At 33.6% G+C, this 5,457-nt stretch overlaps 1 pseudogene; it reads left to right on the forward strand.

The window, feature by feature from the left end:
* Nucleotides 1-5: 5 nt before the first annotated feature.
* LOC122093045 lies at nucleotides 6-5,238 on the forward strand (annotated as a pseudogene).
* The last annotated feature ends 219 nt before the right edge of the window (nucleotides 5,239-5,457 follow it).

Raw genomic sequence — 5,457 nt, forward strand, 5'->3', positions numbered from 1 at the left:
ACGTGACCGCAACTGAAGCTGCCTCCAATTCTTATAGATACGCCACTCGAGAAGCTAATTTTACGAAATTTCAAACCCTGTATTCTCTGGCACAGTGTAGCCCTGATTTATCAGGGAGGGACTGTAACAGTTGCCTTGGGAGTGCCATTTCTTATCTCCCCGGTTGCTGTAGCGTCAGCCAAGGAGGAAGGGTTTTCAATCCTAGCTGTATCATCAGATTTGAGATATACGCTTTCTATCGACTTACAGCTTCAGCACCTGCTCCTTCGCCTTCTATTTTTTCTCTGCCTTCACCGAGTAACAGAACTACCATTCCCGGTAAGCTACTTGGAGTTTTAAATTTTGAATCTCTCTCTCTCTCTCTCTCTCTCTCTCTCTCTCTCTCCGGAAGAAGAGAGACAGACATAGGAGAGCAGCTGAGATAGGATCCACTGTTCGTATGATCATCTGGTCGTACGAGTATCCAACACATGTCCTTATTTTTTTTTCTCATTACAAGGATAAAAAGGAATATATTTATTAAAAAAAAAAATACAAATATTGGATGTTGACTCATACGATCAGGTGATCGTACTAGTAGTTGATCCATTTTTGGAGCTCGAGATAAGAATTGATTATAATAAGGTGAGGGTTAGCTATGACGTAGATTGCAGCTTGCAAGCAATGGGAGGGGGGTGTTAAGGTTCGTAATCTCGATTCTAAGATTGGAATTGGTTTCGGCTGATATCGATCTAGATCAACCGGATTTGATGGATTTATCCTTTTAAAAATAAATAAATAAATAAATTATTATATTTTTATGCTTAGGTTATACCAATGGATTGATATTTGATCGTTCAAGATTCATGATCAATCTCGACTAATATCAATCCAAGGGAATCCACCAATCCTGATATGAGATTACGAACCATGGGTGGATGACAAATCTGTAAATAGATGGTTTTAAGGAAGAAGAAAACATGAGGCCCACCATTTATGGATCTTGGTAAGCAGATTCATTCCCACATGGTCGTCTATTCACAACATTGCCTAGTTTTAAGGGTGTCACTTTAAAATCGAAATTGGCCATTTAAAACCGAATCAAATAGAATTGAAGTAAATTTGTTTGGTTTTGGTTTCAAAAGATGGAATCTTTTCTAAGTTTGATTTGGTTTCGAAACCGTTAAACTAAACTGAGTTATCTATTTTCAAAAAAAAAAAAAGTAAAATTATATTTTTTTATCATATCAATCGATGTGGATGATAAATTTTATTCCTTTTTAATGTTTGATAAAAGTTTGGTGAAGTAACAAATAAGGGTTTTTTTTTTTGGGAAAGATGTAAAAAATTGTCCAAGACACCTTCAATGGGACCTAAACGTAATATGAAACCAAATTAAAACCAAATAATAAATCCAATATGAAATTGAACAAAAACCAAAACTGAACCGAATCGATTTAGTTTTGATTTCTAAAATGTGTTTTATTCTCGATTTAATTCGATTTTGATTTTTACATCTTATATCTTGAATCAAATTAAATAATCAAAATCGAACCGATTGACACCTTTACCTAGTATTAATTAGATATGAATTTGAAATCTGTAATTAACTCTGGGCGGCACATTTGTAAATCATCTCTAATGTTTTCAACTTTCTATGCAGAAAAACAAGGAAGATCGTCTAAAAAAATTGTTGAAATAGCTGTGCCAATTGTGGCTTCTGGAGTGATTATTTTCTCTATCCTCTTGTATTGTCTGCCAAACTGGAAGAAAAAGGAGGACCCGCCAAAGGAAGATGGTACAATCTTTGACTTTTTATCCATTCTAAAACGCTCAACTTGATTGTCCAAAGTTAAATGTCTTGCATGAATTTAGTGCAAGGTGTCTGATCGGGTCATATCGGACAAATTTGTCTTTTACTTAAAGAGATTTTTTTTTGGTAGAATATTTCAAGAGCTTTCGAAAATAAGAAAAAAGACAATCAAAATAAATTTGTATGTACTCTTTTTTTTTTTTTTTTTTGTAAAAATATACATGTACTCAATATAGCAATAGGTGACATTCAGACACTACCCTATTTTTATTCATTCTTGTCTGTTTTCCAATGTCAAACTTTTAACTTATCTCCCTTTATGGCATTGGAATAGGTGAGAGTACAATTAAAAGTGCAGAGTCATTGCAATTTGATCTTAGTACGATCCTTGCAGCCACAAACAACTTTGCAGGCGACAATAAGATTGGTGAAGGAGGATTTGGTGCCGTTTACGAGGTAAGAAAGAAGTTACAACATATAGTAAACAAACTATAATTCTTGAATGTAAAAGTTTAAGTGTAGGAGAATATCAAAAAGGAAAAAAGTTCAAGGTAGGGGAGTTTTAATAAATATAGGCCAAGTGTGGCAGGGAAGTGATGGTAATTGCCCCTAGAAATTTTAATTAGGCATGAATTTGGAATAATGAAAAACACTTTCATTTGATCATGAAGCTATATAATTCTATTAATTAGTTGTATTATGTCATCAGGGTAAACTTCCTAATGGGCAAGCAATTGCTGTCAAGAGGCTCTCAAAATACTCAGGGCAAGGTGTAGAAGAATTCAAGAATGAGGTTGTGTTAGTGGCAAAACTTCAACACCGCAATCTGGTTAGACTATTAGGATTTTGCTTGGAGGGAGAGGAAAAGATACTTATCTATGAGTTTGTTCCCAACAAAAGTCTTGATTCCTTCCTATTTGGTTTGCTCCATACACACTTATCTCCCTCTCTAATTTTTTCTTGGAGTAGTTTTCTCTCATTTTACAGGGATTTCCATGAATTATACCAATGTAGAATTACAATTGAAACTTATGTTAGTTCATCATCTTTTGTCCAGCACCAACATTTCAAGATGAGCTGTTTGTCAACTTGATCAAGTCTTAAATTATGATTCTATGTTTTATTTAATTGGATGAATACAGATCCTGAGAAATGCAAGCAGTTAGACTAGCAGAGACATTACAAGATCATAGAAGGGATTGCTCGAGGACTTCTTTATCTTCATGAAGATTCCCGCCTTCGTATTATTCATAGGGATCTTAAAGCCAGCAATATTTTATTGGACGGGGAAATGAATCCCAAGATCTCAGACTTTGGGATGGCAAGAATTTTTGGTGTGGATCAAACTCAAGCAAATACAAACAGAATAGTTGGGACTTAGTAAGTTTTAAAGCCTCATTCCTTCTCCTAGTTATGATCAGAGAAAACGTTTTAATGCATTTGCATTGCCAAGTTCATAATTAATTAATTTTGTTTTTTTCTTCTCATAGTTTATCAGATTTTCGGAATTTCTATTCTTTACATTGCACATATTATTTTGTGTGTTTTTTTAAATATATATTTTTTTATCTTAAATTGGTAGTATAGCTATTTCATTGCATTTCTAGCATAATTATCATGTTCCATGTGTTTAGATATTTTTTACATATTATTTCCCATTTATTTGCTTTGTTTCCTTAATATTTGCATTCTACGAATTTAGTGTTTATTGCATAAAAGTTTCTAAATATTTAATTTTATTTATATTTTTTTCTTAGGTTAACCATGTCAGTTATTCAATCATTTTATAATTTTACTTTGAATATTAGGCTAGATATTGCATAACTGGGTGTTTAGGTCATTTGAATATTTTCTGTAAACTCGGAATTTCATTTTATTTTATATAATGATATGTATATCATCCTCTAATCGGCTTCGGATTTCAGTATGTATTATGTCAGTTTATTTATTTATTTTTCTTCTTTGTTGTCAATCGGCTTTCTCATTATTGTGGCATTTCAGTAAATATGATATCTTACAATATAAATTTCATGTACTGTTTTTACTTTTTTTTTTTGTAAGGAGGGGGGTGGTGGGGAGGGCTAAATTTTACAGTTTTATTGATAAATAGTATAAATAGCATAGAGCAAGTTTTCTATATGAGATTGGCCCATGCGTCAGACATAGAGGCACACACCCTACCAAGAGGGGCATAATAGTCATCGTGTGGAGTGACAAAAAACTTTTTCCCAATAGTAAATTAGGATAGCCTTTTGCTTTTTATCACTTTGTTTGGTTGTGTATGCTAATTCTTGTCATGTTGAGCAGCTGGATTCAAACTAGGTCTCTAACACACACACACACACACACACACACACACACATACATGATTATGATATGATACATGCTAGTTTTTTTAATATTTATCATTGAAAAAACAAATAAATAGGAATATCGATTCAACTAGGTCGATCGAGGTACCTAACGCCTTCTTAATCCAGACCCTGACTCAAACCTGGTTTCAAAGTCAGATTGATTGGAGTGGTGTCATATACTTTTATGTGAGTCTTAGACCCTAATCTAGGCGGCAACTTTCTATTATTTCTCTCCCAAGTTATGGATATTCTCTTTGATGATGGAAAAATCTCCATTCAACCATAACTAATTAAGGATAAAAATGTGATTTAGTAGAATCTCTATTGTTACAATTTGTTGTTTTAATCATCTTATAATAATTTCTTGTTGTGGTTACATGTCTCCGGAATATGCAATGCATGGGCAGTTCTCAGTGAAATCAGATGTATTTAGCTTTGGTGTATCAGTTTTGGAGATTGTAACTGGAAAGAAGAACAGTAGTTTCTTTCAAACAGATTATGCTGAGGACCTTATAAGCTATGTAAGCATGGATGTTTGCACTTCTGTTTTTCCTTCCTTACTGTATTTTGCTACCATATATCCACTAGAATATCTTGAAAACTGAGGAACCTAATGACTTATATGTTTTAATTGTAGGCATGGAGACATTGGAATGCAGAAACAACCTTCGAGTTGATTGATCCAATCCTGAGAGAGACTTGTTCAAGAAGTGAAGTGATGAGATGCATTCATATTGGGTTATTGTGTGTTCAGGAAGATGTAGCTCACAGACCCACTATGATAAACGTAGTCCTTATGTTAAGCAGCTACTCAATTACTCTTCCATCATCCTCACAGCCAGCATTTTTTGTGTGAAGCAGGATGGAATCAGGCATGCTTATAGAAGGGAGAAATATGCTGGGTGCCGAATCAAGTCAATCTAAAAGCAGATCAATACCAATATCTGTCAATGAAGTGTCAATCACTGAGTTACAGCCTCGGTAGTGTGACTGGATCAAGGGTAATGTAGAATAAGTGTATGTTAGTCATCAAGTGATACTGGGTTTGCATTATTATGGGGAAAAGAAAACCATTTTCCACTTGTGTTAAAATTTAGAGATAATGCAGATCAATAGGCATGCACAAAGTTAATATTGCAAATAATTTTTTTTTTTGTTAAAGATCAGCAAAGAATATTATTAAGAAAGAATCAATTCAATACAAATTGAATCCAAAGAAGAAAAGAAATTCGAGGTTGTAGTCCACCTTTGGCATAGTCATTAGCAAATTTACAACCCAAATCAAACTAACAAATTAAAAAAAATGGTTAT

This window comes from Macadamia integrifolia, chromosome 11 (genome assembly GCF_013358625.1).
Source record: "Macadamia integrifolia cultivar HAES 741 chromosome 11, SCU_Mint_v3, whole genome shotgun sequence".
Classification (NCBI taxonomy): Eukaryota; Viridiplantae; Streptophyta; class Magnoliopsida; order Proteales; family Proteaceae; genus Macadamia; species Macadamia integrifolia.